The sequence below is a fragment of the Talpa europaea genome (genome assembly GCF_964194135.1).
Source record: "Talpa europaea genome assembly, chromosome: 15".
In the NCBI taxonomy this organism is placed as follows: Eukaryota; Metazoa; Chordata; class Mammalia; order Eulipotyphla; family Talpidae; genus Talpa; species Talpa europaea.
Window position 1 is genome coordinate 72,094,257 of NC_140083.1, and position 11,804 is coordinate 72,106,060.

Sequence of the window (11,804 nt, forward strand, 5' to 3'; positions counted from 1 at the left end):
GCCCCCCGCGCGCGGGCGAGCTGGCACGTGCGCCGAGCATGGCGCGCACACCCTGCGGACACTCGGAGGTCGGGCGCGTCCCTCCTGCACCGAGAAAGGAGGTCCGGACGCGGGCCCCGGGAGCAAGAGGGTGCATGGGGGGCGACGGAAGAGTGAGCTGTTCACTGCGCTCCCAGCGACGGTGGGGGGGTGCACTAGAGAATGTGGGGAGCGAATAAAACCTGAGGTGCAAGCGATTAACGCAGGCAGGGCCAGCCCCTTTAAACGAGGGTGGGGCGGAAGGGGTGGGGGGGATATCGCTTTAAAAGGGTGAGTAAGAGTTTGGGGCGCCGTCTCCCCTCCCTCTATTTGCATAGCCAATAGCTCTGAGGCTCCTGCTACTGCGCGCTGATTGTTACCGGGCAGATTAGTTTTTTTTTTTCTTCTAGTAGGACGCCGGCCCCGCTACATCAAAAGGAAGCCAAGGGAGGCGGAGGGAGAGCCGGGCCTGGGGCGGGCGAGGGTTGGGGAGCGGCCCGGGCGCCTCCGACCTTATCTGTAGCCGCGGGAATTAGGATCCAATCTACTGTATGTAAAGCGAGGGGAGGGCAGGGGCGGGCGAGGAAAATGCCTAATTGCTGTGGAAGCCATTAGCTTTCGGGAGGAGGAAAAGCTCGCTGCAAACCCCAAGTTGGAAACTCAAAATGAAACAGTCCCGCGCAGCCCGTGACAAACGGGGTGCAGCGTCCCTCCGAGGAGTCCCCCGGCACCCGCTCCAGTTGATTCTTGTCCAGATGGACTTCCCGACCCAAGCGTTGGAGCCACTCGGGGTCCATCCATCCATGAACTTGCATTTTAAGACCCCATAAATGAATTACGCATACTAAGACTCAGCCACCTTAGAGGGGATCAAAGAAAACTGAGGGGTTGGGGGGGGGCAGTAGGCACGAGGGAGGTATTTTTAAAATATAAATCTATCCCGATGAGCAAGGACAGAAGCCGGCGAGGGCTTCCAGCCTCTGACATCACTTGATAACTCCCCGAGCACGGTCTTTTTCCATCTCCCTGCAGGGAAAGCGTCCAGAGCTGAGTCTCCCGCTGTGGGAAAAGCGAGCAGGGCGTCGGGAGGAGGCGGGGGGTCGTCCTCCAGGCCTCGCCCACCCTGGGGAGAAAGCTTGGGTGGCGGGCCCTCTTGCTCCCTTCCCCCCTTCCCTCCAACCCCCCCTCCACCCCCCCCCACCCCCACCCCTGCGCTGTACCCCGGTCTTGCTTGACACCGAAATTCCGGAGGGGAGAGGTGGCCCTCGAAGGGGAGGGGGACACAGGGCTGGGGGCGGACGCCCCCCTCTCGCCGCCGTGCGCTTCATTCACTGAGACCCCCTGAATTCGGAAGCTTCGCGCGTGGCCGGCTCGCCCCTTTTAGTTCCCCCATTCACTTCCCCTTCCTATTACGGGCTGTTCCCTAACATTAACTTCGTCTCGAGTCCGTCCCCCAGTCGGTTTTCAGTCTCCAGCACACGGGGTGGGGCGTGAGTGGGTGCGGAGGTTGGCAGGAATGTCTCGGGGAGGCTTGGGCTGGAAACTGAGTTTTCCCTGTTGGTGACCGCTCCGACCATGTGCGCAAGCCTTAATTTTGCTTGTTCAAAAGCGCTCCGCCTAGCACGCGGGAAAAGGCACGTTGCCTTCTGCACAAACGTGTGCATTTTCTTGGGATGTAGCCTTAGGTTGAGGGGAAAAAGCCCACGCCCCTGCGCTTTGGACTTTAAAGTCAAAGCTGGTCACTCTGGAAGGAAAAAAATAAAACAATGTTGGTGCTTCCTTATCTCTTTTTCACCCTTAGGGGAAAAAATATATATTATTTATTACACACACATATCCATATCCTGTCCTTTGTAGGATCAGTGATAAACTTTAGCAAAGGCAAGTTTTATTGGATTTTTATTCCCTCCTTGTCAGCTCCCCACCCCCTACTCCTCTCGTTTTTGGAGTTTCGGTTGGAAAGTGTACAAAACCCTGTAGGTGTAGGGTGCAGCCGGGTGTTGGGTGTTTATAGGCATATTTCTGCAGAAACCTGCAACGCTAAGCACACATGCTCCTAAGCTCACCTGGCGTGTGCCTGGCCGGCCAGGTGATCGCGCTACGCGCTCAGAGAGCCTGGAGCCACATGAGTTCGAGTCCCATTGGCTCCGCTAACCCGCTATCCAGCCGAAGGGGGGGGGAGGGGAGTGTGTTCAGACTCAGGAAGGAGAGCCTTCGCCCTTTCACCCCCCCCCAAAAAAAAAAATTAGAGCTATGTCTGTACCTCCACTGAGGAATGGACGGTCGGGTTATCAAGTTCCCAAACCCGACGTTTTTAAAAGTGGATGGTGAGGGGTCCCTGTCTGGGCTCCGGGCTCTCCCGAGAACCGGGGAAGGCACTACAGGGGGTGCAGAAAAAAAGAACTGGTAGGTTAAAGGACGGGCTTAAACACAGATGAGAAAAATGTGCGCGAGGGTGAGGTCGGGGACTGGAGAGCCCAGGGGACGTCGGGCAAGAGCCGTCGCGAGGATCCCCGAAGGCCGGGGCAGCGCGACTGCAGGTGTGCATCGCCTTCCGAGACCCCCTCCCCGCCACCCACCCCCGCCCGCCCGCCCGCCGCGCCCCGGGGTGCTGGCGATCCAGGGGGGCCGAGTCGGGCCGGCCTGGGTGTTCCAACTGCGCCTTCGGTGTGTTTCGGCTGGGACCGGGGCTGGCTCCTGCGGCAGCAGATGCTGCAGGCGTGGATGAGCCAGGCCAGCGCCTGCCGTCTGTTCACCCACCTAGCCTCTCACTCCCCCCACCCAGCCCCCTTGGAAAAGAAATAAAAAAATAAAAAGACCCGAACTTCCCCCTCTTCCTGTCTGATTCAGCTGCAGGACACGCCTCACGCGGCCGAAAATAGCTCTGGAAATGCACTCGCTTTATTAAAGTGAATTCTTCCTCCAGGATTTGGGGAGGGGGCGTCGGGCCCGGGGCGGCGGCGGGGCCCGGCCTCGGGAGGGGAAGGCACCGGCCCGCCCGGCCCTCGCCCCCCCCAGGCGCCCCCGGGAGGGGGCCGCGGGGCGGCGGAATCGCGCCTCTGCACGGGGAGCCACCACGCGGCTTTTTCGCGGAATTTTGACGTCACCCACACGTGGGGGAAGGGGCTGGGTGAGCAGAGGGAAGCGGCGGGGGAGGGGGCCGCGGGCGGGGCGCGGCGGCGGCGTGTCCGGCTCTGCGCGGGGGGCGCACGCGGCGCCGGTGCCCGCGGCCTCGCGCGCGGGCCGGCGGCCTCCAGGAGGGTGTGCGCGCGGCCCGGAGCCGCGGGGCGCCCCCCCAGCCCGACCCCCCCCCCCATGCCTCTCCCTCCCCCCGCCCTCGGCCACCCCCGCGCAGTTTATTTTTTCACTTTGCAGGCGGGCGCCGCTCTCGGCTCCGGAAAAAGCCGATTTCTTGGGGTTGTGGTCCGGTTCCGCCGCTGTCGGCGTCAGGTCGGGCTGAATATCGTGATTCGGGTCGCGACGCCCAGCCGCGGAGCCCGCTGCGCTCCCTCCAGGGCAGGGCAGGCGCCTGTGTGTTTCTGTTCCTCCGGCGATGATTCTGCATGCACTTTTGCACCAGGAGTTTCCACGCGCGACCTGTTCCTCCCCGACCCCCCCCCCCCCCCGCTTCTTCGGGCGCTGTTTAAATCCCAGCAGGGCTGGTGGGTGAGCTGGTGATTAGCTGTGAGGTCCTAGGGTAGACGGGAGCAATAGTGGACGGGTTTCCCCTAGAAATGCATCTGTCAAAAAGAGCCCCAGGAATGAATGGATGGGCGAAAGTGTGGGGCGACCTGCCTCCCTGGCTCTGGATGTCCCTGCGGCATCTGTGCTCAGGAGGAACCTTCCAGAGTACAAGGGCTGAAAACTCCCAGCTGCTGAGTGAGCCCACGCACCTTTATTTCCCCTCAGTTTGAGTAAAGTCTTAGTGCTCTTGAAATCTGGGGGGGGGGGGGGGGGGGGGGGGTTGTTTCTGAAAATATGTCATTTTTTTTTTTAAACCCACGGTGCCAATTCTGAGATGATGCTGAAGTTTACAAGGAGCTCAAGTGGGCGTGTTTGGAGGAAAAATAGTAAATAGGAACTTTTTACCTTAAAGAGGTAAAGAAACTTGCAGAAATCGGATGCTGAAAGCAAAGGGCTTCTTTGAAAATGTGGATTTGGGGTGGAATTACTTTCAACTTGAATTGTTTCAAAGGAAAAGAAGAAGCTTTTTATTTCAATCAGATATGAAGAATAGAAATGTTTCTTCTTTAAGATGACAGAGTTTGGTGATGAGCAGTATTTTCTTCCTTTGTTTAAAGACATACCCTCTACTTTTGACTTATTATTTATTTCTTTTTCGTTTATTGGGTGCTGATCTGACTTAAGACACTTTGTTTTGTTTCTTCTGAGGAAAAAACTAGTTAAAATTAATAAAAATGGCAATACTCGGTGTTGAAGCTCAGCTTTAGTGACCTGTGTGTGAATACTTGCTTTTTTGGTGTCTGATTTGATGGCCACTGGGGTTTGTGTGTACAAAGGCAGAAAAATGGAATAAATTATTGGATGGGGGGGTAAGGACGGGGTCAAAGGAAGTGTTTAAAAAACCAAAAAGAGACAGATGTCCTTTGAATTTTGCTTTCAATTAATTTCAGATATTTAAGTTGTGGGAGAGCAAGTTAAACACTTTATAGGTCTGAATTTGAAATAAAGTGTCAAGATTATCCCCACCAGAAAAATTTTTTGAGCAACAGTCATTTTTATTTGTTTTTTAAACACTTCAATTTTGTCCAAGTTCAAATATTCATTCTCCTTTAAAATATCCAGTTTCTCAGTGTGGTTAAATATTCTTTCGATATCATGGTTTTATTCAGCTATGTATCAGTTACAACTAAATTAAAGCAATAGAAAGTACTTCTAATAAATATTTCTTATTTTATATTTTTCACTCTTTAAACACAAGGATTGCCAGCATCTGTTAGTCCAATTTATAACAGAATTCTACAACATGCTGAATTCATATTCTCCAAACTTAAAAAAAAAAACAATTAATAAAAACCGGACAAAGAGTTTTCCTGTTGAGGCTTTTTTTTTTTTTTTTTCCTGATGGCAAATTTCAGTAGGCATTGAAAAAAAATTTTAAATTATTTTCTTGGTGGTCTTTTTAAAAGGAATGAATTTTGAAATGTGAAATAGGGTGTTTCTAAAGTCTTATGAATTTTAAAGTGTGCATCTCTGGAGACATATAGGATTTCTATTTTAGGATTGACCTGAAAGCAGGCAGTTTGTGTGTGCTAGACAATCCCAGCTAGGTTGGATTTAGACTTTTAGGAGGAATGCATTTCCTCTTTACTTAGCCTTAAGTAAGGGCATCTGCTCTTCCATGAACTTGAAACAAAGTCTGCCTATGCATTATGTAAACAAGTCAGAAAAAGCACAAATCCACAGCAGAGGGGTTCATGTAGAAGGTGAAATCAGAGCAGAAAATCCTAACTTATTTCTTCTGTTAGCTATCTCAAACTTTCATTGTTGTCCATGAGCTATAAACCAAATGTCTTTCTTTGTGATGTATAGGGCTGAGTTCAACTCCTATTTTGTGATGATGATGGCAATGATGATGATAATTCCTCTGTCTCCTTTGAATGAATGTGTGTATAGACTTCCATTTAATTTTTTTTAACTTGTTGTAATTTTTCAAAAAATAGCGGATATTAAAGTAAGGTTTGTTTTCCTAGGAAGTGCCACCAAAACCATTGTTTCACATTTTTGAAAATAAAAAGTCACCCAAAGTTTAGTATGCTGATTGTTTAGGGGAAGAGAGGGGAAAAAAAAAACCAAACACAGGATTTTAAAAGGAATATGGAAACCCCTCTGATTTCCAAATCCTTTCCTTGATCATACCCACATATGTTTCCATTTTTGAAAGCAGCAAATTGGTCCTATGGACAAAAGCAAGTCTGGGACCAAAAGTCTTTCCTGCTATTGCAGAAGATGTTCTCAACCAAATGGTTTGGGTTAGTTTGCATAAGATTTCAGATGAAATGTCTTCCGTCTGGCATCCCAGGGTCACTGATTATTTCAGAATCGGGGAAACATTATTTAAAAGCCTCTCTCTATAAATATATTGAGAGAGGGGATTCTAGATCATGAATTAGATCTGTGCAGGCCCTTTTGTGTGGGTCTTCCTAAAATTACTTAAACTTGGGAAATTTAATTGTATCAAATAGCACACAGGAGATCTCTATTGTGTGAGTCCAAGAAATAACAAGTTTTTCTACTCCCCAACTACTGAATGCATTTTCTTCTAATGTTTCTCTTTAAATAAATGTAATATCTAATTAAAAATTTCCCTCACAGAATATTGAATAAGGCTCAAATTTACTTGCCTTTCTACGGAAAAGGGTTCATGTAATTACTCTTTGTAGTCTAATTACCAGCAATTTCATGTCATCTAGCAAATGATTTAAGTCAGTCAGTAATGGAACTCTAGTGAAATTTGCTACACTTGAGATGAAAACCATATTTGCCTCAAGAAATCAAAATCTGACCTTCCATTTTAGACACTTAAGACTTTGCCTAGGCTGCTTTGTATGTTTCATTGAGTGGAAATCTTTCAGATTTAGAAAAACCTTATTCTCTATGATAGATTGCATGTAGTCTTGCTTGGAAACAGGGGAATGGACTATAGAGCCTTGTGACATTTTGGCTAGTCATAGAATATGCCTTCTGTGTCTGGGAGTCTGCAATTGAAATTCTATATAGTATTCATCAAGGTTATTCATGCTGAGCGATCGCATATGTGTTAAACTGATAACATCACTGGTCTGTGCAGGGATACATCAGAGGATGTTGGGGACATGTATCAGATTTGTAAGGTAGAATTTAAAAGGTTTTTATGGAGGGGTTAAATATGCTGAGATTTCTATACTTTGGAAAATACCTTTAGCTTTTGGAACTTAATCATTCTTTTATTTGATTAAAAACTAAATCCTTACTATGTGCAAACAGTGGGCTAGGCATTCGGGGAGATAGTGGACATAGTTACACATAGTGAGCGAATGTGTTGGAAAGCAGGCAGGCAGGAAGGAGAAAAAGCCGAATAATACAGCCCCTGTCCGTGAGAAACAGCATATTGTCTAGTGATTAATCACGGGAAAGAGCTAAAATCCCCCAAGTAATGCTTTAAAAAAGTTACCAGGGACGTGGACTTTTCTCTTTAAAAGTCTAGTCATGTAATTATTACTTGAGCTGCATAGAGTTGGTTCTTTTTTTTTTTTTAAAGCATGTTCTTAAGTTATTCTTAAATTATGTCCTTCATTTGTTTATCATCTGTTGGAACTCATTGATTGGATGTTTGGGTCATATTGTTGGGGGTTGATTAGTTCTTTGAAAGTAGCCAAAGATGAGCAGCTTTTTCGACCCGCCAGTCTGATAGCAGGAGTAGTTATAGTCCTGAGACCATCTGTTTCTGGTCTGAATGAGCCCTCCCTGAATCTCACAGGGCATTGATTAGAATCTCTCTCCTTTGCTTAGGGAAGTTGATGTCTGAGTAGCTCATTTATTTGTCCCAGATCGCGCAGACATTGACAGGGTAGAATATAGACCTTTGAGCATGAGCCTGGATGTCTCCTAGAATTGATGCTGAAAATCTTGTCTTTGTCATTAGGATCATGACACTTGTGATCAGTATCATGATGCCACGAGGTTAGACTTGAGGATACTTGCCTTCTGCCTCCTGTTCTGCCCCCAGCCAGTTCTGTGACCTAGGGACAAATTTACGTTTCCATTTCTGAAGTTTCTCTTCTACAAAATCAGCTAGTTATAGAAAATGACCCTGAAAGTCCCTTTCAGCCCTAATTTCTAAAGTTCCCATGGCTTTATCGTTATCATCATCATCATCAAAACAAATCAAATCTAATAACATCTTTTATATGTTTTAAGCTTTGTGTAACAATTCTTAAATTGTAGATGCAGGTCTATCCTCAGTATCTGAGAGATAGGAAGCCATCACTAACTGGAATCCTTTAAATTTAGTTTCACATATAGGTGAGGACTTAATGCCTATTGTCAGCTGATGGCAAATGCTATTTACCTTATCTGAAATCAATAGCCTGTTCCTGGATGTCTAAGAAGAACCTCTGCTCATAGGTTAAATGAACCTAATCTTTTTCCTACAACTCAAAGGTAGCTCCCATTAGAGCACATAGAGACACAGAGCTTTGAATGACCTCTAACTTGCAGATGATCTATAGATGACTAAATGACAGCTCAGAGCTTGTGGTCGATTTGAGGGAGACCCATTCTTTACCCATTCTTTTTTGTTTGTTTGTTTAAAGATTTAGTTATTTATTTATACAAGCACTAGTATAGTCAGAAGCGTGGGAGGGTGAGAGAATTCACCAGAGCCAGAGCGGGGAACAGAACAGGCAGACTGACAAAAGTACACTGCTTAGGGGAGCAGTGGGTGTGGCAGGAGAGGTCTGCCCGCCATGCGAGACCCCCGCTGGGGGTTGGGGATCAAACTGGTGCTGCAGAGGTTGCAGGCAGGTTGGGATCAAACCGGTGCTGCAGAGGTTGCAGGCAGCTTCGCAGCATAGCACTCAACCGCTGCGCCACCAAGGGAGGCCCAAGGGAGACCCATTCTTAGTGGCATTGAACTCCTTTGGTGAGAAGGGAATACAGCAAATTCTCCAGAGTTGCAATCCTGAGGTAAGACTTTCCTCCTTGCTTTTGGGCATCTTGGCATATCCAACATCTGGGAACAAGTGAGTCAAGCTTTCTGCTGCTTTTTATTGCTCTGACTGTCTGTCTAAGAAACTTCATTCATCAGGGCTCTTTGTACTCCAATAAAATTCACTTACATGTAAATTATTTACTTGACAAAATTGTGTTTGTTAACATGTTCCCTTGTTAAAGTGTGGGTACTGAGGGAGAGAAACTTTTAATTAAAAAATGGCATTTGGGCTTGTTTTGGACAGTGACACATATTTACTCTGTAGAAAACAATGACTAGTGTTTGGGTCACAGAGAGAACAACTGGACTTGGGGTTGAGGATTGCAGGCAAGACTTGTATGAGATGACAACATTTTAGGGTTATATGGGAAGTCCATGAATCTCCCAGGATATACCTCCATCTATCATGGAAGGAACCCCATTAGAGCACCCCTGACACATAGAGGATGCCTCTGCCCAGACATTTCTGTGGATGAGGAACTCATATCCTATAAGGTAAACCCATTGTCCATCCGGTCTAAGTGCTTTCTGAAGTTGAACAGGATCATCATCAGTACATTGGTGAGCATCTACTTGCTAGTGGTAGGCCTTGAGCTATCTCCTCTCTGTTACAAGGTATTCCCAAGAACCACATGCCACTAGGATCCTGAAGGACAGATAGAATGTATGACTTATTGAAGGTCACACAGCTAGCTAAGGGCCAGAAACTTCCTGCTTTCTGGAAATTTATGCATCCCTAAATACATACTATAGGGGCTCCAGAAGAGAGGGTGGAGAGAAAGAGACAGAAAAATAGTTGAAGAAGTAATGACTAAAAATGCCACAAATTTGTTTTAAAACATTAATCTACACATTCAAGAAATTCAGCAAACTATAAGTAGAATAAACTCAAGGATAGTTATACCTACAATGTCATAGTAGAACTTTCAAGGGATGAAGAGAAAGTCTTGACGACAGCCAGATAAGGAAACTTATCATTTACAAGGGATTGTCATGACTTCTCTTCAGAAACCGTGGAGGACAGAAGTCAGTGGCATGACATGTTCAAAGTGCTGAAAGGAAAAGACTATTAACCATGAATTCTACATTTGAAAAAATTATCCTTCAAAAATGAAGGACATTTCCAGATAAACAAAACCCGAGAGTTTGTCACTAGCAGAACTTCTCTACAGGAAATACTAAAGGGGGTTCTTTTGACTTAACTGAAAGAACTCTAAACAGTAGCTCAGAGCCACACAGATAAATTAAAAACACTGGTAAATGTAACTACATCTAGGTAAATATAAAAAATAATATGAATAAAGTTTCTTCCTTTTGTAACAGTTTTCTTCTATGTGAATGAAAAACCAACTGCATAAAACAATAATTATAAAAATGTTGATAAACTTATAAAATATAAAGATATAATTGTATGACAATAATTGCACAAAGGACTGACAGGGAATAGTGATGTATTGAAGTAAATATTTTGTATATTGTTGCTATTAAATTGGTATGAATCAAAACTATGGTTTTTTTTTTTTTCAGTAAAGGTGTTTATTTTAATTTGTGGAATACCCACTAAGAAAATATTGTTTTAAAAAACAGGAAATGAAGCAATAGAGAGTTTATATCACATACTAATACTATTTAACACCGAAGAAGATATTAATGGAAAATAGAGGAACAAAAATACTTAATACTTATAAGAAGAACAAAATGGCAGCTATATAGTCTACCTTATCACTAACTACATTAAATGTAACTGGACTAAACACTCCAATAAAAGGAAGTGATTGACAGAATAAAGAAAATATGGTCCAACTATATGCTGTTTACAAGAGACAAACTTTAAATTGAAAGACACAAATGTAAAAGAATGGAAATATATATATATATATATCTCATACAAACATTAACCAAAAGAGAATTGAGTGACTATAATATTACTGTACAAAATAAACTTTAAAACAAAAATTGTTATCAGAGACAAAAAGTACAATTTATAATAATAAACTGGTCAATCCATCCAGAAGTATTGACAGTTATAAATATGAACATCTAATAAAATTGCCCTTAAAGTTTATGAAAAATTTCTGTTTTGTGCTGAGCATAAATGTGTCTCCCTTTGTTTTTATTCCTTGGTCTTATTTCTGTCCTCTACAGGCTCACACAAAGTAAGTTTAACCCCTGTGTGTCTAAAGAGCTTTTTAAATAATTGAACTAAGCCACGTTTTTTCTTACTTCTAATTTTTTACATGACCTTTGTATTATACAATCTTTCCTCGAATTCAATTATGTGTTCTTATTAAGAGAGGAAGCCACTTACATAGAAAGTAGAATTTCAGACTTGGAAGGAAACTGAGATTATTTCACTCAGATCTCTGATCTTATAGGTGAGTAAACTGGGGTCCAAGCTGCTTAGATCCTTGAGCCGGTTAAAGGCAGAACTTTAACCAGACAGCATCCATAATCTTGGTGTCTAAACTCCTTGTTCAATGCTTATTCTAATCTTCTCTTTCTGTGATAGTTTTCCCAAGTTTGGATAATAAGGGGGTTTGCTGGCTTTGGTGAGAGAGACTTCTTTTTCCCCCTTCTTTCAGTGGTATTGGGCATCCTTCATCTCAAATTTATCCTAGATGAAAAAAAAGTAAGAGCAGTGGGCAGATCTATACTAGGTGTTTAAAAACATGGATTCTCATATTTTTTCTGGTCATTAATCAACTTCTGACACCTTGGATAAATCCCTTCAAAGCTAAGAAGAACTAGGGCCTCCCTGGTGGCGCAAGGGGTTCCAGTCTCAGCACTATGAAGCAATATGCAGCCCCTGCAGCACGCGTTCCATCCCTGGTCAGAGAGTTACCCACAAGGCACAGCAGACCTCTCCTGTCTCGCCTGCTGCTCCCCTCAGCAGTGTATTTCAATCTGCCTGTTCTGCTCTTCGCTCTGGCTCTGGTGAGTCCTCTCACCCCCCACACCTCTGGCCTGTACCCCAGTTCTTGTATGCGTAAATAAATCAATCTTTAAAAAAAACTAAGAAGAACTAGTATCTATTACTACTGTGTTAGTCACTTTACAACGTAAGCCTCTTTCT